This window comes from Lissotriton helveticus, chromosome 6, assembly GCF_964261635.1.
Source record: "Lissotriton helveticus chromosome 6, aLisHel1.1, whole genome shotgun sequence".
Classification (NCBI taxonomy): Eukaryota; Metazoa; Chordata; class Amphibia; order Caudata; family Salamandridae; genus Lissotriton; species Lissotriton helveticus.
This window is the reverse complement of record NC_136067.1, coordinates 70820188-70842177: the sequence shown is the minus strand read 5'-3', so window position 1 is coordinate 70842177 and position 21990 is coordinate 70820188.

The window sequence follows — 21990 nt, the reverse complement described above, 5'->3', positions numbered from 1 at the left end:
GTTCTGGAGTCAGGATCCTGATAAAGGGTACACACCACAACTGTGCATAGGAAGGAGGATTTAAAACAGCTGTGTCAGCATGCTTGGACAGGAAGCCACTAACACCACTGAGGCAGCCAATAGAGGTCCTGGAGCAGGCCATTTTATATAGGTCAGTGAGTAGAACCTGGTCGGAAATGTGTAGACTTGTGAGAGGCAGAGCGAGCGTCTCTCCCTGTCAGACGAAGGAAGGAGTCTATGGAAGAAAAAAAAAGGTGGAGAGGATGACTACGGCCAGCGCAACACATGCTAGACTTGGCACAGTTCACAAATGGATGCTCAGGGACTGTTGAGCGATAGCTGCCATTTATCAAGAATAACCACAAACACGAGCCAAGGTTTAGTCTGCGCAATAGTGAGGTGGGGATCCATCTCAGTATATCCAGGAAATCAGTCACTCTAGGATCTGAAATTGGAGCCTCATAGCCCTCTCTACTACTTGATTAGGGAGAAATGAACATATGGAGTCATGAGGTTGTCAGTCACTTCGGCCAAGTGTCCATGTGGCTGCAGGTGGAACCCTCCTTTCAAAGTGCCCAGATGTTCTGAGACACCTGTGGCACCTGTCTGTGGTATACAGTGGGATTGGGGATGACGCGCAGAGATGCAGAGGTCCCGCCTCTGCTTACTGGTGAACAATGGCATTGGCTTGGTGATCTACTTCTACACACTAGTGACCGTGCCCTTGCAGAAAGAGGTTTGGAAAATATGGTGAACAGGCAGAGAAGCTCAGGCCCTCAAGGCACGGCTAGTCTGATTTACAGGCCCGTGGCGATGGAAAAGCCTCAGATTTGTGGAGGAGCCATACATAGGAAAGGTCCACCAGTGGAAGTTTCTTCGCCAAGGCATAGTATGTTGAAGGTTATCCACCGGTGGATAGTCCTTTAAAAATCGAATGGCTTTCCTTCTAAGAACTTTCCATTCCACCAAATGGAAGCCCGAAGACGGTTCTTGAAAGAGGGTGGGGAAAGAGAGATGACATCCTCAGCGGTGTACTCTTTTGACATTTTGTACTTATCTTATGACCATTATGGTAGGAAATACATAGGAGAGGCTGGGACGGAAAAACCGGCACACAAAGTCAACAGGCGTGCCTTTCTGTGTCGTAAAGCCTATGTATACTTTTATGAAATTGGTGTTGTCCTATAGCAAGATTTACTGTAGCAAGATAAGTGCTACACAATAATCCACTGATATTGAAGGATTCGGATATGGCAGTTTAAATGAACCTGCAGTTCTCTATCTGATGTCAATATCTACTTTTCATCTACTTATCTAGAAATGTGTGCATATGTAATGCACTTACATCATGAGAGAAAGAAAGATTAGGAGATATGTAAAACTATTCTGTGGATGTAGGCAAGGAAATGAGCATAGTAGGTGTCCAGACAAAATCCTGCTTTTAAGGAAGCACGTGCCTTTATAAAAGAACATTCAGCTAAAGGTGGTTGTTAAATGTTGGTCTCTGGGTAAAGTTAACATCATGAAGATATATGTATTAGCAGCACATGTCTATACTTTCTTAGGTTTTACATCTACAGCTGCTATGCCGTTCATGGCAGGTAAACTGTATTCTATACCTACTTTATTAAGCTTGGGTCAACCATTGTATTCTTTTACTCCAAAACCCTCGGCCATTGGCTTGATTTACTGCCAACAACACTGTGGGTGAGCCCACAGGTCGATTTCATTGTGAACGTTTTTCTATTGGCTGTTTGATTGTGTTCCTCTGCCTCCACTGTAATGTATGAGGGACTATTATACAGTCAGTGAGCAGCCCTTTTCTATGCAGCATCCATTTCTCAGGCGCTTTTGTCTAAGCTCTCGCCACAGTTCACAAAGCACGTCACTAGTACACTGATTGTGCCAGCGCCACTGCCCACAGCGTAATTCCTATTTGTGCCCCAACCTGTTCCGGTTTCGCTTTTACTGCCATTTTGTTGTTGTTGTGCCTCGGAGCCCGTCCTCTCCACCCCGCTCCCGCCTCCCAGCTGCTCCTCCCTCGCTCCGCCCTCCTCCACTCTCCACTTATGACAGATGCTTTTGCGCGCAGCGTTCACGCACAGCGGTCGTGCCCCATGCGCGCCGAAGGTGCGTCAAAGGTAAGCCCGTCTACGCCATTCCACGCCTGGAACGCACCCAGCGCCAGACCCCCTGGCCCCCGCGAAATCCCCTCCACCCGCATAAGGTACGATTCCGCTACCCTCTCAGCACTCAATTCCGGCCGTCTCCCAGACTGCTACCTAGCCGCCCCAGGACACACCCATGGACCCTTCACCTGCCACTCCTGCAAATTCGACTGCATCAGGACCGACACCAAATCCCCAGACTCCAAGCAGAGCTCTGAAACTAACCACCTGAAGTGCATTCTGCTCAACACCCGCTCGGTCCACAGACACGCCATTGAACTTTGGAACCTACTCGACACCACATCGCCGGACGTCGCCTTTCTTACAGAAACCTGGATGAACGCCTCATCAGCGCCCGACATCGCCATAGCCATCCCGGACGGCTACAAGATCATCCGAAAGGACCGCATCAACCAAACTGGAGGAGGAATCGCCATCGTTCATAAGAACACCATCCGCATCACGACCAGTTCCGATGACAACCTCACAACCGCCGAACACCTTCACTTCCAGATTCACACCGACCCTAAGACCACACTCAGAGGCACCCTCATCTATAGACCACCCGGACCCCGCACACAATTCAGCGAAGACATCACTGACTTCATCAGCCCCCACGCCCTCCGCTCTGAGGACTACATCCTACTGGGAGACCTCAACTTCCACCTGGAAAAGAACAATGACAGCAACACCACCACCCTTTTGGACAACCTCGCCAATCTCGGACTCAAACAACTCGTTGACACCCCCACCCACTATGCCGGGCACACGCTTGACCCAATCTTCACCTCCAGCAAGCACATCTCCTTTAATCACACCACAGCCCTCCATTGGACGGACCACAGCTGCGTTCACTTCAACTACAAAAAGACTACAACCCACAACCACCCACAACCAATTCCCCGGAGAAACTGGAATAAAATTACCACCAACCAGCGCTTCACATCGCTTCACCAAAATCCTCCTGCAAAATCATCGGACCCAAACCAAGCAGCCACCAACCTCACACAATGGATCACCCACAGCGCTGACGAATTAGCACCCTTGAAAAACCATCAAATCAAGCAAGGCAGCAAAAAAGCCCCCTGGTTTAATGATGACCTTAAGAAATCCAAGAAGATCTGTCGCACCCTCGAGAAAGCTTGGCGAAAAAACCCAACCACCGACAACCTGACCACCTTCAAGGACGCCACCCGCAAACACCACCAACTGATCCGATCCACCAAGAAATCAGCATTCAAGGATCGACTCGACAACAACGCCCACAACAACAAAGAACTATTCAACATCGTCAAAGAGTTTACCAACCCCACCGCAGGCACCAACGACATCACTCCATCCCAAGACCTCTGCGACTCTCTAACCTCGTTCTTCCACAACAAAATCGCTGACATACATAACAGCTTTGGAGACCAGCCCACCCCACCTACCTCCGAACTAAAACCCCCCTCCAACAACCTGTACGCCTGGAACCCAATCACCACTGAAGACACCATCCGCCTGATGAACACCATTTACTCAGGATCACCAACCGACCCATGTCCCCACCACATTTTCAACAAAGCAGACTCCATTATCGCACCCCATCTTCGAGACGTCATCAACTGCTCCCTCAACTCCGCCACCTTCCCGGAAAGCTGGACATACACAACAGTTTCAGCATCCACCCGACGCACGCCACGACCACAGCAACGCCACCCACCACCACCCTCCGCGCCTGGACTCCGATCAGCACCGAAGACACCATCCGCACCATGAACTCCATCCACTCCGGATCTCCAACCGACCCCTGCCCTCATCACGCCTTCAACAAGGCCGACGCTGTCATCGCACCCCACCTGCGGGACATCATCAACACCTCCTTCGACACCGCCACCTTCCCGGAGAGCTGGAAGCACGCGGAACTCAGCGCTCTACTCAAGAAACCTACAGCGGACCCCACCGAACTCAAGAATTACCGTCCCATCTCGCTCCTCCCGTTCCCGGCCAAAGCCATCGAAAAGACCGTCAACAAACAGCTGGCCGCCTTCCTCGAGACGAATGGATCCCTCGACCCCTCACAGTCTGGCTTCCGAGCCAACCACAGCACAGAGACCGCCCTCATCGCTGCCACTGATGACATCCGAACCCTGATGGACAACGGAGAAACAGCGGCCCTCATCCTCCTAGACCTCTCCGCGGCGTTCGACACTGTCTGCCACCGCACCCTAGTACAGCGCCTCGGCAACATCGGAATCCAGGAGAAGGCACTAGAATGGATCACCTCCTTCCTCGACGGAAGAACACAAAGAGTCCGCCTACCACCGTACAAATCAGAGGCCACCAAAGTCATCTGCGGTGTCCCCCAAGGATCCTCGCTGAGCCCCACCCTCTTCAACGTCTACATGAGTCCCCTCGCGGCCATCGCACGCAAACACAACCTCAACATAATCTCCTACGCCGACGACACCCAGCTGATCCTCTCCCTGACCGCCGCCAGAACCAACCTGCACGAAGGGATGAGAGATGTAGCCGAGTGGATGACTAGCAGCCGCCTGAAACTGAACTCAGACAAGACGGAGGTCCTCATCCTGGGCTCCTCGCCCTCCGCCTGGGACGACTCCTGGTGGCCCCCCGCCCTGGGCACCGCACCCAAACCGACGGACCACGCACGCAACCTGGGCTTCATCCTGGACTCCTCCCTCTCCATGACCAGACAAGTCAACGCCGTCTCCTCGTCATGCTTCAACATCCTACGCATGCTACGGAAGATCTTCTGGTGGATCCCCACCGAGACCAGGAAGACCGTCACCCAGGCCCTCGTCACCAGCCGACTGGACTACGGCAACGCCCTCTACGCCGGAACCACCGCCAAGCTCCAGAAGAGACTCCAGCGGATACAGAACGCCTCAGCCAGACTCATCCTCGACCTCCCACGAAACAGCCACATCTCCGGACACCTGAGAGACCTGCACTGGCTCCCCGTCAGGAAAAGAATCACCTTCCGTCTCCTCACCCACGCACACAAAGCCCTGCACGACCAAGGCCCGAGCTACCTCAACAACCGAATCAACTTCTACGCTCCCAAACGCCACCTCAGATCAACCAGCCACGCCCTCGCCGAGGTCCCACGCATCCGAAGAGCGACAACAGGAGGAAGGTCCTTCTCCTACCTAGCCGCCAAGACCTGGAACTCCCTCCCGACCGACCTTCGCCTGACCCAGGACCACCTCACCTTCAGGAAGAAGCTCAAGACCTGGCTGTTCGAGCAGTAACGGCACCCCCCCTCCTAGCGCCTTGAGACCCTACGGGTGAGTAGTGCGCTATATAAATGTACTGATTGATTGATTGATTGAAACACGCCGAACTCAGCGCCCTCTTGAAGAAACCTACAGCAGACCCCACTGAACTTAAGAACTACCGCCCCATTTCGCTCCTCCCATTCCCTGCCAAAGTCATTGAGAAAGCCGTCAACAGTCAACTCGCCGCCTTCCTCGAATCCAACAAATCCCTCTACCCTTCACAGTCTGGCTTCCGAGCCAAACACAGCACCGAGACCGCCCTCATCGCAGCAACAGACGACATTTGAACTCTACTGGACAACGGAGAAACCGCTGCCCTCACTCTACTCGACCTCTCCGCAGCCTTCGACACAGTCTGTCATAACACCCTTATACAACGCCTCAGCAACGTCGGAATACAAGGAAAAGCATTGGACTGGATAATCTCGTTCCTCACCGGAAGAACACAGAGAGTCCGCCTCCCCCCTTTTAGATCAGAGGCCACAGAAGTCATCTGCGGCGTACCCCAAGGATCTTCACTCAGTCCCACCCTCTTCAACGTATACATGAGTCCCCTCGCATCCATAGCTCGCCAACACAACCTCAACTTCATCTCCTACGCAGACGAAACCAGCTGATCCTCTCCCTCACCAAGACCCAAACACCGCCAAAACCAACCTACAAGAAGGGATGAAAGAAGTAGCCGAGTGGATGAAGAACAGCCGTCTAAAACTTAACTCGGACAAAACGGAAGTCCTCATCTTAGGATCAACCCCCTCCGCCTGGGACGACTCTTGGTGGCCATCAGCCCTGGTAACCGCACCCATACCAACGGACCACGCACGTAACCTGGGCTTCATCCTGGACTCCTCCCTCTCGATGACCAGACAAGTCAACGCTGTCTCATCATCATGCTTCAACATCCTACGTATGCTCAACAAAATCTTCTGTTGGATCCCCACATAAACAAGAAAGACGGTTACCCATGCACTGGTCACAAGCCGACTAGACTACGGAAACACCCTTTACGCCGGAACCACAGCCAAACTACAGAAAAAACTCCAACGCATCCAAAACGCCTCAGCCAGACCCATCCTAGACATCCCCCGCCAAGCTCACATTTCCGGTCACCTGAAAGACCTCCACTGGCTCCCCGTCAACAAGAGAATAAGGGGGTCATTAGGATGGCGGATTTCCCGCATACTCCGGGCCGGCGGAAGCCACCGCCGGCCCGGAGTATGCGGGAAATCCGCCGATGAGGCCTGAAAGACCCACCGCCAAATCAGGATGGCTGGTGGGTCTCCCAATCCGTCCGCCGCTTTTCCGCCGCGGTCGGAAGGCGACCACGGCGGAAAAGCAATAACATGGCTGGCGGTGTCTATCAGACACCGCCAGCCATATTAGGATGCAGGGTGAGTCATGCTTTTCCGCGGCGGCTTTTCCGCCGTGGAAAAGCATACGGACAGTCACTTTGGGGGCCCGTTGCGGGCCCCCTGGGTGAAGGTTGCGTGGGGGGTGCACATGGGGGGTACCTATGGTACCCCCCTGCCCTTGCGTGCACGAAGCGGCAGGCACCGCGCGGTGCCTGCCGCTTTGTGCATGCAAATGCACACCTTTCGTTTTTTGCATTGCGGCGGATGCTGCTTCAAGCAGCATCCGCCTCAATGTAAAACATACAGGATGTGACCGCCAGGGTGGCGGTCACATCCTAATTGCTATGGAGGGACCGCCGCTGCCCATGCGGACGGTCCCTCCAACTCAGGGGTGGCGGACAGACGCAAGTCCGTCCGCCATCCTAATCGGCCCCTAACATTCCGCCTCCTCACCCACGCACACAAAGCCCTCTACAACCTAGGACCCGAATACCTCAACACGCGCCTGTCCTTCTACACCCCCACCCGCCAACTTCGATCGTCCAATCAAGCCCTCGCCGAAATTCCACGCATCCAAAGATCCACCATGGGAGGAAGATCCTTCTCCTACTTAGCGGCCAAGACCTGGAATTCCCTCCCCACCCACCTCCGCCTCACACAGAACCACCTCTCCTTCAGAAAACAACTAAAAACTTGGATATTTGATAAGTAAAGCTCCCCCCCTCCCTCAAGCGTCTTGAGACCCTCTGGGTGAGTAGTGCGCTATACACATTTAGACTTGACTTGACTTGAGGACCACCATTAAACATATTAGCATTGCCAGTGCTTGTTTAGCATGCTACGTCATAATGCAAAGATAATTGTGGAGCTGACTTGGTATGGTTCAGTGACTAAATATCGAGGGACATAATATAGAATGCCCAAAATATGGATTCCAAAATATCGAAGTACAGAATATAGAATCCCTATCTACAAACAGGTAAGTACTAAAATATCAAATCCAAAATATAGTTAACTAAAATATCAAATTTTTTAAATGTATTAAAAATAATATAAAAGTAATTAAATTTTAAAAAACAAAAAAATAAAACATACTTAAAATAATGTAAAAAAGCTTAAAATGTAAAAATAATAAATGTAATGTAAAAAAAAGTAGAGATTTTGTTGGATAGTGAGAGGGTAAAAATTACTATACCCACTCCAGTGAGTGCAACAGTAGGGAAAACATTGGATAGCGCAGGGGTAAAAATTACTATTCCCACTCCAAAGAGTGCAACAGTAGGGAAAGCGTTGGATAGCGGGAGGGTAAAAAATTCTATTCCCACTCCAGAAAGTGCAACAGTAGGGAAAGCGTTGGATACCTTGGAGGGTAAAAATTACTATTCCCACTCCAGTGAGTGCAACAGTAGGGAATGCGTTGGATAGCGTAGGGGTAAAAATTACTATTCCCACTCCAGTGAGTGCAACAGTAGGGAAAAACGTTAAATAGCATACGGGTAAAAATTACTATTCCCACTCCAAAGAGTGCAACAGTAGGGAAAGCGTTGGATAGCGTAGGGGTAAAAATGACTATTCCCACTCCAGTGAGTACACCAGTAGGGAAAACGTTGGATAGCGTAGGGGTACAAATGACTATTCCCACTCCAAAGAGTGCAACAGTAGCCAAAGCGCTGGATAGCGGGAGGGTAAAAATTACTATTCCCACTCCAGAGAGTGTAACAGTAGGGAAAACGTTGGATAGCGGGAGGGTAAAAATTACTATTCCCACTCCAGTGAGTACAACAGTAGGGAAAGCGTTGGATAGCGTAGGGGTAAAAATGACTATTCCCACTCCAGTGAGTAAGACAGTAGGGAAAACGTTGGATAGCGTAGGGGTACAAATGACTATTCCCACTCCAAAGAGTGCAACAGTAGCCAAAGCGCTGGATAGCGGGAGGGTAAAAATTACTATTCCCACTCCAGAGAGTGTAACAGTAGGGAAAACGTTGGATAGCGGGAGGGTAAAAATTACTATTCCCACTCCAGTGAGTACAACAGTAGGGAAAGCGTTGGATGGCATAGGGGTAAAAATTACTATTCCCACTCCAGTGAGTGCAACAGGAGGGTAAGCGTTGTATAGCGGGAGGGTAAAAATTACTATTCCCACTCCAGAGAGTGCAACAGTCGAGAAAGCGTTGGATAGCATAGGTGTAAAAATTAAAATTCCCACTCCTGAGAGTGTAACAGTAGGGAAAGTAATGATTTAATATTAAAATAATATTAAATTAATTATCAATACCAATAAAAAATGTATTAGAAATAATGACCAATTAATAAAAATGAATTACTAATTTAAAAAAAGTAATCACCAATGAATAAAAATTAATTACCAATTAATAATTAATTATCAATTAATTATCAATACATATAAATAAAAATAAATATTTACTTTATTACAATTAAATTACTTCCCACCCTATTCCCCTATAAAGCCACAACCCGCTCCAAATAATACAAAATACAATTAACATAATTATCAATTAATCAATTAATAAAAATGAATTACCAATTAATAAAAATGTATTACCAATTAATAAAAATTCATTACCAATTAATAAATAATTATCAAGCAATTAATTATCAATACATATAAATAAAAATAAATATTTTCTTTATTACAATTAAATTACTTCCCACGCTAATCCCCTATAAACCCACAACCCGCTCCAAATAATGAATAATACAATTAACATAATTATCAATTAATCAATTGATAAAAATGAATTACCAATTAATAAAAATATATTACCAATTAATACAAATTACTTACCAATTAATAATTCATTATCAATCAATTAATTATCAATACATATAAATAAAAATGTATATTTAATTTTCTATAAATTACTTCTCACCCTATTCCCCTATAAACCCACAACCCGCTACGGAATTAAATTACGCAAAAATTAAATTACATAACATTCATTACTTTAAAAAAATTAAACATACATTACAAAAAAAATACATAATTTTAACACATATACTACCATACATAACACTAAAAAATAATCGATATTATGGAAATCGATATTTAAATTCGATATTATGGAAATCGATATTTCCTACCCCAATTTCGATATTCTGACTAACTATATTTTGGTGATTCATTATTCTGTCCTATCTATATTTTGGAGTCGATATTCTGGCCTGCCTATATTTTGGATTCTATGTTTTGGGCTTTCACCGACTTGGTATATCGTTAGTGATTTCCTTTAGGGCATCAATCAGAAATGTAGTTTTCATTTTCTCAACTTATATGTCTCTACAGGAAGCAGAGCGCTCCAGACCTCTCACTCTACCTGAAAACTGGGCTGGCTACAGGAAACCGTACTCTGGGACGTTTGGTGGAGTAGTTATTTGGCCACATTTGATTCCCTGAACTACATAATCACAGAAAGAGAAAAACACAATATTTGCAGAAGAATTTAACCCCTTAGCTGCGGGGTGTTTTCCCCGCGCTGGGCGGGGGGAGGGAGGCCGCGCGCGGTGCCGCTGTGCTGGTGACGAGCTCAGCTCGTCATGAGGCACAGCGGAGCTGCCCTCATGACGAGCTCAGCTCGTCACAGCCACACTCGTTTTCGAACGTTCAGCACAGCGGGGAAATTATCCCCGCGTGCGAACGTTCCAACGGCTGTGACGAGCTCAGCTCGTCAAGAGGGCAGCTCAACCGTCCCTCATGACGAGCTCAGCTCGTCAATAGCACACGCGGGGTTAAAATGAATTGTAATGAAAGGAGGTGCCACCCAATCAGACCCTCCCCGTGTATTTGCACTTAGGAACCTAAAGAGTTCTGTTCTCTTTCCAAATTCAACAGGAACCTTAATAAATGTAATGGTGCCTTTGATGACCCACCCAAACTAGACTTGCACTATGAGATTCCTTATCAGGCTCTATTAGAAGAGATTTTATATGATTTTGGGAACTGTAACTTTTGTACCAATTTGTAAATTTAGTGCACTATGCCTATGGAAAAGCTTATGACCAACACAGTAGGTGTGAGTGGGTTATGGTGACAAGCCAATGCTTAAGGTGACAGGCCTGATTCTTAATAATGAAAAGTTAGGCCTGACATATTTATTAGGCAAAGCATAGGTTAAAGTCAATAGCCATTTAAGGATGGATTGCTTATTACTCTGTGTTGAAGCCACCAGACCGGTATTTTGTTACATAAAATCTCTCAGGTTGCCATAGTAGGGAAATATTATTATGTTAATTATCACTTCAGACAAACCCTCGGAGTCAAGGTTTCATTACCACTGTGATAATTATTGGAGGAATTTCTTTGGCTGACCTGACATGCCTAGCTGCCTGCCAGGATATTTTAATAAAAACAAATCATTAAGCAATGCATGCATCCATATGTACATATAGATTAAAGGAGGACCTTTTGGTCAGTCTTCTTCTGCCATTGTTCTGTCTAGGTGTCATTTACGCTCTGCTTCCATCCATGACAGCGTACTGCCTGGGGTAATGACTCAATCCATAGAAGTCATCGACACTCTTGCACTGTGAGGTTCTGCTCTCATGTGCACATCCACCTGAAAATGAAGGCTTCAGAGTCAGGGCTGGTTGGCAGGCCTTTTGTTTTCAATGTTCTCCTTTTATATTTCCCCTTTCATTTTTTTTTTTTTGCTCAAAATCATACTACAACCCCCTAAGAAGCGCTATTGGGTCGCCTGATTACTGCACATTTCATCTGCAGCGCGCTGCGTCCTCCGTGGCCACTTCCTCCAAACCAGGCGACCATTCTGGAATGCTGTTCTCCATAAAGTGTGGTTGTTTTACCAGTCCAAGATGGCCAACGCTTTGGCTCGGCTTGTCTGCTTACCTTACATAGGGCTGAGCCTGATAGGGGCTGGAGTTTGCTCGGGACGGGTCTATCGCACCTTTGCATGTTATCTGTTTCCTGATTGCATCAGACCCTGGCACGGCACTTTCAAAGAATGTTGAGTCTTGCTCCATCTGCCCTGTGAGTTCTCCTGTGATACAGGTAATACTTTTAATCAGAGTTAATTGTAGCCCTCTGTCATTGACACCCTGAAAACGTGCATTCAGGCACTACACTGGGTGACTCACCATCCCTGTTACTATGGTGTGTGTGGTCAGATCAGTGCACAGTGCACTCCCTAGAGAGAGTTGGAGTCCAGCACAAAGGCCATATGATGTCATGCATTCACTAGAAGCAGGAGGGACGTGTTAGTGTTGGTCTGCACCTTGACCTCTAATTATCAAGGTTGTGTCATACTACTGTGATCCAACCATATCATTACTAACAGAAACAGAGCAGCTGCTTATTTACAAAATGACATTAAGTCAGACATCAAGAGTGGGAGAGGCCCCTCCCTCTGAAGAGCAGCACATTGACCTCCACTGGAAGGCATACAAGAAATGTGTCCTTTGCACTGTCCTTACAACTTGGCATAAGTCTCCTGTGCCTTCCACGCAGTTCTACTGACCTTTGACCTCATGCCCTCTCCTGTTTGCAAACATACATTAGCATACCAAGTTTTCAGCATTATTTCTTTCCCCCTTTGTTTGTCCCTGAATACAGCAGGCGAAAGAACAGGCTCTGTTGGGGTTGTGCCTATGTTATTGTCCGCACCCTGCAAAGCTGAGTAATTATTCACATAGGAATATTTATTCCATCATATAAAAATGTCCAAAGTAAACACACATTAGGGCACTCATCTAATGTTAAATGACTGGTAAGTTTTGTGATACAGTTTCAGTTTCAGTTTCAAAGAACTTTATTCGGTTAAAAACAAGTAACCATAAAAGTAACAGACATAAAAACAGATTACAATAATTACAGCTCTTAATGTGAGTTCAGTGAGGGGGATCAATAGACAGTTATTCGGTTATTACCATTTGTTTCCGTAATTTAGAAACACTTTTTAGGAAATTTAAAACCACAGTTACAGTTAAAACCGTATCCATTCTCTGGACTTCTAAAAAAGCTGGGCGACATCTGGTTAAATTAATTTCTTTTAAAAAAGGGACGACAATTTTTCTACGAGAGGCACTATAAAGCCTGCAAAAGAAAAGGATATGGATATCCGATTGATGTGAGGTGCCATCACACGGGCAAGTGGGCAATATACGTATCCATGAGTTCATACTGGGAAAGGACACCAATCTAAAAAATATACAAAATCTAAAACGAGTTAAAAGAAAGCGATCATAGTTTGTCATGGGCAGGGATAAGTATGGCTGTACAGACTTAGTCTCACATAGAGTAAGGAGGTGGGAATGTACTGAATGTTTCAAGGTTTCAGCTCTCCTCCTCTTATCCTCAAGATGGTCCAGGCAGAGGGCTTTCAATGTACTCCTTGAGATGCTATCCAGTGTAGATGGATCCGAGTAATAAGAATAGCACCCAATCTCAGTCAGGAAGCACTTAACATATCCCAGCCATTGTGATCTCTCCACGTAATCCAGGCTGAGGGTATCCTGTAATAGGGCCCGATTCATAACGCATTCATTTGTAGTCCATACCCTGTGCCACAACAGGATAGGTTGAATTTTAATAATGTCTGTTATGTGAGGTTGACCCAGTTCAGCGTGACAGTTAAATGTGGCAACACACTGTGGAACTGCAAGGACTTCCCTCATAAATTTGTTTTCCACCACCTGGATTGGATCAACATTTGCGTACCCCCACAAGCCTGAGCCATACATAGCCACGGATAAGCATGTTGCTTTATATATAGTTAACATTTCTTTTATCGGCTTCCTGCCCAATTTTCTAGCAAAATTCTTTAAAGCCATGATCGTTTTCATAAATAAAAGAGTTCTGGCCTTAATTGCACTTGTCCAAGAACCTGACTCATGGAATAGAATGCCCAAATAAGAAAAGGTTGGGGTGTTATCTAGTGGAACATTATTTAAAAACATCAGTTTCATCGGTTTACCTGATTTTGGACCACAGTTCATTGTAAAAGTTTTACTACAGTTTACTAGCAAATCAAGATTCAGCATGAAGTTCTCAAAGCTTACTACTAGTTTTTGCAGAGCCTGAGGAGTACGTGCCATAAGCACGGCATCATCCGCATACATGAGCGCAGGGATTGCCCTCCTCCCCACCCTGGGCATATCTCTGCACTCCTGCAGCAGATGATTTTCAAGCCCATTAATGTAGAGGAGGAAGAGAAAAGGTGCTAATACGCAACCTTGGCGCACTCCACGACCCACACTGAATTGTCTGGAGCATTCGCCCCCCCTACCGTAGCGAACAGAAGCTGTGGCTCCACTATAAAGTTCCCTCAGGAAACAGATGATGGTGTTGTGCACTCCCAAACTTTTCATTACTGCCCACAATTTGGTGTGTGACACGCAGTCGAACGCTGACGAGAGATCCACAAAGGTAAAATAAAAGCGTTCTGACTTAATCCTTATATATTTATGTTGCAATAACATTAAGTTTAGGCCTTGCTCGATTGTGCCAATCCCTTTTTGAAAACCAAATTGCAAGTCGCTCATGACTTCATTTTCCTCCGCCCAGCTTAGGAGTCTTGCCAACACTATTCGTCCCAAAATTTTTATTGAAGAATCAAGAAGGGAGATTGGCCTATAACAGGCACAGCTGTTTCTATCCCCCTTCTTGTAAATAGGGACGATGACAGAGGTGAACCAGGAATCTTTTAAGCCCCTCGATAAAGCCGCATTAAAAAGTTGTACCAACATTGGGCCCCAGATTTCAGTATTTACTTTGAATAAGTCCGCAGGGATCCCATCAGACCCAGCTGCCTTTTCTCCTTTGGTAGCTCTTAGAGCGAGCAGTACCTCATCAAGAGTTACAACCAAATTTGGGCCTGGTTGTAAATCCAAGCTGGTCTGAGGACCTCCACTACGAGTATTATCCTGAGCCTTGTAAAGATTGGAGAAATGGTCCACCCAATTATCCTCATTTATTGCGATCTCAATTCGCGCCGTATGGGTTTCGTAAGGGAAGGGGGTGTTAATTACTTTCCAAAATGCGACGGAATTTTTAGTTTTTGAAGCCTCGCAGAGTGAATCTATTGCCTCCTTGTTTAGCGCAATTTTCCTTACTTTAAGGGCCTGGTTATATGCAGACCTGCATGTTCTTATTCCACCTGTGTCCCTGGGGCTTCTGTGCACTGCATGTTTTAGATTTTTTAGCGCCCTGGTACAAGCATTGTAGAACCAACTCCTGGATCCCTTACCTCTTCGTTTTGACTCCACCCGTAAGCCACTTTTTATGTTTGTAGCTATAATACCAAAGTGTTCAATTATTTGATCACTACTAGAATTATCTCCCAAACAGGTCATAAAGCTAGTAGAGCATACCTCCCAGAGTTCCTTGAAGAATGTAGCGGGGATTACTTTACTCCAGTTAAGTGTGTACCCATTTTGTCTCCCAAGAACCACGTCAACCGCTGCCTCAACAAGAGGCGCGGCCGAAGATGGGTCTGGGAATAAATCTGCTACCTTAAGGCATTGGGGGAGATGATCACTTATAGGCATTGGGATATTTGTAACCCCCACAACTCTATGATTAAGATTACTGGAGGAGATAATAAAGTCAATGGTTGACACCAAACCTCTACCAACAAAGGTCGGGACAAAGGGTGTGGGTTTTAGTGCTGTTTCATTGGCAAACCCCAAGTCGAACATAAATAATAATTCGTTCAACAAATCCCCCATTAAAGTGTGATCAAAGTGAGTCAGATTCATGTCTCTCTCTGTCATTAGGCCGCATAGGCCCTGACTCCCTTTGGTACACAGTGAACAGTTAAAATCCCCCCCCCCATAAAATTACTAGTTCTCTGTCATTTTTATCTACCTCTAACTGAACTTCCTCCTTGAGCTGCTTCATCGCAGCCGCAATTTCTTCCCTTGGGACATTATTATAAAAATTAATAATGATCACCTTTGCTCCTTTAAGATCTCTTAAAATTATGAGCTGAAAATAATTGGAATATAAATAACATTGGACCTGTTTGATTTTAAGTTTATTTGAAACAAACGTAGTCAAACCACCCCTTGCCCTTCCAAAGTGGCCTCCAACTGCTGGGGTAAAAAAGGTTCTATAACCATTTACATGGATTGGGTCCTGGATCCATGTTTCTTGCAGGGCCACTATGTCCTGGCCGCTTATTACAGACTCCCAGGCTGGGTTAGTGATTTTTTGCCTCAACCCAGCTACGTTCCAGAAAAGCAGTTCACAAAAGTCACTCTTCACCTGTGTCGGGCCATTACCTGTCTTTTCTCTACTCCCATAATTGTCGCCTACGATGGATTGCATCTGCTCCAGTAGATCACTGTCACAAGGTGTCAGCCCATCGAGAGTGAGGGTCTTATTTACTATGGGAGGTTCTTGAGATGACTCAGTGGGGGCCTCGATGTTATTAGAGAAAACCCCACCCCTAGTAAGAACTTGAGAAGCTGGGGGAGAGGGCTTTTTCCCAACCACAGTTTCTATGGGAATCTGGGCTTGCTGCCAATCTACCCCATCCAGACCAGAAAAGATCTGGTAGCGGTTTTGGATCGGTAAATTATACATATATGGAAACAATCCTCTATTGTTCCATGGTCCACCTTGAGTAGGGTTGGGTCCCAAATATGGTAGGTAATGATTACTGGGAGGGGGGTAATGATAGACCTGATGCTCATTTCTGAGATAAAAGTCCTCCGGCCTCTGAGTGTAAAGAGAGGGGCCTTGACCACTTGGATAACCAGAACTACCCAGCATAGGCGGTACTCCCCCAGGCCCAACCCTATCCCATGGTCTTACATTTCCAAGCCCCCAACGTTGATGAACTGGCTTCTTAATAAGCTGGCTGTCCCTGCCCCAGTTATTAAAACGTTTTGGGGGTGCATAGGGATAGAAATAGGAGAGAAGATGTGTGGAGATGGAGTCGCTACTTCTAGCATCAAACCAGTCCCCAATATGCCTCACAGCCCTATGATCCTTAAAATTGATGATTATAACATCACCATTTTTATCCTTTGGCCTGGCTCCCACCCAGTTGGCACGCCTTAGACTTATAATTTCACCATTTATTGATGCAGGTAACGGTCTATTATCACGGAGCCAGAAGACAACCTTATTCCGTAATGTACCATGATCTTCCCATTTACCTGCAGGCAGTTCTGGGACCCCTGCCATTACAATAACATAAGGAGCAGAATCAGGGGTTAAGTCTATGACACGATTAGTTTTTTCGGGAGCGATGGCCAAAACATTCCCTTTACTTATCTTGGTCGTTAGTAAGTCCTTACTACTACCTTGATTTTGGATTCCCCCTGGTTTAGATGTTTGCTCCTTAGTTACAGGAGCCGCCAGTTGAGATATGGCCGTTTGTGAGGTTGGAGTTATTAACGTAATCACAGGGCTACCCGATCTTACCCCCTCTTGCACAGATTTCTGTTTTTGTACAGGTACCGGTGTTGTAGATGCTGGTGTTATGGGTACTAACATTGGAGGGGGAGCTGTTACTATGGATTTTGCAGGTGGCTTGGCTCTTAATAAAGGGTTTGCCTTAGGTTTCTCTAGCCCCTTTACCAGGTCAAATAAGAGAAGGGAATTCTGTTCGACCTTCTTCTCTATTTGATCTAGATGTGCGCACATCATAATTGTCTTATCTAGGAGTGGTTGCGTCACACCCCTGATAAGTTCTACAATTTTGGCCATCATGACCGCCTCACATCCTGGAATTTGACCAGTTTGTGACTGGGGGGCATGAACAGCCCCTTTCCTTATTTTGAGTGCTCGATTTCCCAATGGCTCGCCCCCCCCTATTTTTGCTGTTTGTCGTAATAAGGGGGGATGTAGGGGACATGGGCGATGGCTCAATAGGAAGTTTTGGGGAGCCCGATAGCCTAACACTATCATTCCCAGTAAGTAAGTCCAATGCAGATGAACTAGCGGGTGTACTAGACAAAGGATGATTACTTATCATGGTGGGGTCATCAGAAGTGCTTTCAATATTATCTGTGACCCCTGAGTGTGATAAATCAATAAGAAGCAAGGAATCTTTAGGGCGTTTGGACGCGGTGACATCCCCTATTTCTCCTTGTCTGACTGATCTGATTTCTGTGAATAGTGATGAAGATCCAAACTCTCCCCCCCCCCTCCTTGTGTAGTTTTATGGTTGATTTTCCTTTGTTTCCCCCTGCGTCTCACTCGGGCTTTCTTAAATCTTCTAGGGGATTCCCTTACAGCAGGCTCAAGTATTTCAGAAGAGCCTATACCTGTCCCCATGAGGGCTTGGACGTTAGAATCCTCATCGTTCTGACCCGCATGAACCATGGCAACTACAGTAGTTACTTTGCCTACAGGGGGAGGGGGTTCCTCTGGCACAGGTGTATCTGTGACAGTAAATGGAAGCTCAGGTGTAATTGTAGGAGAATGCTCCAACCCCAGAGACGCCCTTCTGTTGTTGTTAATTTGCGCAACCTTTTTAATTAAAAAGTTGTCCATAGTTACCAATTTGGAGGGCATAATAGAGGATAATTCCAGACTTTCTGTTGTTGTTAATTTGCGCAACCTTTTTAATTAAAAAGTTGTCCATAGTTACCAATTTGGAGGGCATAATAGAGGATAATTCCAGACTTAAATAGGGAAAAGGGGTGTGGCCCCGGCCCGGCTCCTTCGGTCCCCGGAGGGCCACAGAGGGCCCACCCTTTGCCCGGGCTTAGCCACGGGCTACGACCGGCGCGCGTCCCGCGATGCGCATTAATGGAGTCACAAAAATTCTTGTTTGGTGAAAGGGGGCGGGGCTCTGGGAGGGGGCGCGGCTCACGCGGGAAGAGGACCAGCTGCTGGTGTTGATTGCTGGTCCTCGCAGTCCCGGGGCCGCGCCTCTCACCTCCGCTGCGGCCTCGCTGGTCGGCTCCTCTACACGCTGGACTCCTGAAAGTGCTAAAGGCAAGTTGGCTACTCCTGTAGCTTCGCTGAGGGTAGAATTACGGCAGGACCTCTATGCGAGCGGCTCCCGCGTAGCGGGGGCCGCGAGAGGTAAAGAGCACTTCCATGGGGGCGGGGCTCTGGGAGGGGGCGCGGCTCACGCGGGAAGAGGACCAGCTGCTGGTCTTGATTGCTGGTCCTCGCAGTCCCGGGGCCGCGCCTCTCACCTCCGCTGCGGCCTCCCTGGTCGGCTCCTCTGCACGCTGGACTCCTGAAAGGGCTAAAGGCAAGTTGGCTACTCCTGTAGCTTCGCTGAGGGTAGAATTACGGCAGGACCTCTATGCGAGCGGCTCCCGCGTAGCGGGGGCCGCGAGAGGTAAAGAGCACTTCGATGGGGGCGGGGCTCTGGGAGGGGGCGCGGCTCACGCGGGAAGAGGACCAGCTGCTGGTGTTGATTGCTGGTCCTCGCAGTCCCGGGGCCGCGCCTCTCACCTCCGCTGCGGCCTCGCTGGTCGGCTCCTCTGCACGCTGGACTCCTGAAAGGGCTAAAGGCAAGTTGGCTACTCCTGTAGCTTCGCTGAGGGTAGAATTACGGCAGGACCTCTATGCGAGCGGCTCCCGCGTAGCGGGGGCCGCGAGAGGTAAAGAGCACTTCGATGGGGGCGGGGCTCTGGGAGGGGGCGCGGCTCACGCGGGAAGAGGACCAGCTGCTGGTGTTGATTGCTGGTCCTCGCAGTCCCGGGGCCGCGCCTCTCACCTCCGCTGCGGCCTCGCTGGTCGGCTCCTCTGCACGCTGGACTCCTGAAAGGGCTAAAGGCAAGTTGGCTACTCCTGTAGCTTCGCTGAGGGTAGAATTACGGCAGGACCTCTATGCGAGCGGCTCCCGCGTAGCGGGGGCCGCGAGAGGTAAAGAGCACTTCGATGGGGGCGGGGCTCTGGGAGGGGGCGCGGCTCACGCAGGAAGAGGACCAGCTGCTGGTGTTGATTGCTGGTCCTCGCAGTCCCGGGGCCGCGCCTCTCACCTCCGCTGCGGCCTCGCTGGTCGGCTCCTCTGCACGCTGGACTCCTGAAAGGGCTAAAGGCAAGTTGGCTACTCCTGTAGCTTCGCTGAGGGTAGAATTACGGCAGGACCTCTATGCGAGCGGCACCCACTGTGATACAGAAAACCCTCTGTATTGTGGAAACAAGCAAAGGGCAATCCCCTGGTGAAGATTTCTCCAGTGTAATGACCACCAGCATGTTACCCTAATGTTGGATGATATTTGGTGGATTCTCCTCTTTCTTTCAGATATTGGGGGACTTTCTTCTACCACCATATTCTGAGACCTTTAATACTTGTCGTACCCATGCAGTCCATTCCATAATTCCCAAACCCTTGCACCGACTGTGATTCCCAAATTACCTCTAAGGGTGCAAGGCCCCTTCTTTAACTGGGAATCTGGAGGCGCTGTTAAGTGCCTGCGCCTTCATGTGGGCGCATGCCCTCATTTGTGCGGGGTTGTTTCAAGGCACGGCCTCTCGCTTACGCCTGCAAATATTCTCCTTGCATGAGATGCACCAGACGTTCTTAATTTGTAAAATATTAAGTGCCAGGGCCCAACATATTACACATGGGACCACAACAGCTTGCACAACCTGTATGTCACGTTAAACGGCAGGTTAAAGAACATCTTTTTTTTTTTTTTTTTTTTTTAAATGTCTTAAATAGCTGCTTAAAAATACATATAAAGTGCCACCATTTCTCATAAACATGCGCTGGTGTTTACAGAAAAATGCCAGTGCTCAGCCCCAGCAAACACCGGCACAAATTAAGCACTAAGGGCCCGATGTAGGTAGAATAGAGTTACCGATTCTTAATTACCGAAAATTACCGAATTTTACCGAATCGGTAATTAAGAATCGGTAAATCTAAGGGGTGGATATGTAGGTATTCCAGATGTGCTGGAATATCGATTCGGTAAAATTCGGTATCGTGTTTCGAGACTTACCGATTCGGTATCGACCGATTCGGTAGATACCGATTCGGTAATGGCCATACAACCGTATGGTCCTAAAGTCCCATAGGAATGCATTGGCAAAACCGAATCGGTATTTACCGATTCGGTAGTTCCCGATTCGGTATAAATACCGAATCGGTAAATACCGATTCGGTAAATACCGAATCGGCAAACACGGAATCGGCAAGCAAGAAAGTGAAACTAATGAAAGCAGCCAATGAGGTGAAAGCACCCCACCCTAGCAGGGAGTGGCAACCCAGGCAGGTGCAACTCATCAGAACTTTCTGGAGAGGCAGCCAGAGCTGAGCAGTGAGAGTGAGCAGCAGAGAGAGTGTTTGGAGATCAGTGAACACAGTGGAAATGGCAAGCAGCTCTGAGAGCCAGAAGGATGACAGAAAGCGCAAGGTCAAGTTCAGCAGCATGGAGCTGCAAGTATTGGTGGAGGAGGTGGTGAGGGTCCACAGGCAGCTGTATCGGAGGCTGTCCCTCACAGTCCCTGAGTCAACAAAGAGGAAACTGTGGAGTGCCATCAGTGAGAGGGTCAATGCTGTTGGTGTGACCCCCAGGAGCATGGATGACCTCAAGAAGAGGTTTTATGATATCCGGAGCCTCACCAAGAGGAAATTGGCAGAGCTGCACAAGCAGGCAGGACTGACCGGTGGAGGCAGGAACCCCGCGCCCCCCCTCACTGAACTGGAGGAACTGGTGTCCACAACCATTGAGACTGCGAGTGTGGTGTGAGTTGGGGACATGGACAGCTCAGCCAGAGCCAAAGCTAAAGGTAAGAAGCATGCACAGCATGACACACCCTACCAGACACCTCCCCATTGGCCCCAATGTACAGCCAAACCCCAGTCCAGTACTGCTAGCAAAATACATGAGCAATGCATGATGGAAAATGTAGACAGCTAATGTAGGAACAATTTACAGTGCACATTAAACTGCAATGCACTTTAAGAAAGAAGCAGAGTAATGAAAATGACATGTGCAATGCATTTATTATAGTGACAGTAAGACATTTCCGCTCAGTTGACAAATGCTACTTTATTCCTAGGGGCGCCATCAGGTAGTGGAGCAGCAGCTGCACAAGTCTCAGCTCCAGCAACAGCAGACAGTGCGGTGGCAGGGCCAAGCAGCATGGATTCCTCGCAGGAGGTGGAGGACAGCAGTGCCATGGCCAATGAGGATGACTCAGGACATGCCCTCTTATCTCCCCACTCCCCCCAATTGTCACAATCCCCACCATTGCAGTTCTCACCAGAGAACTCACCCACACGGTCCCAG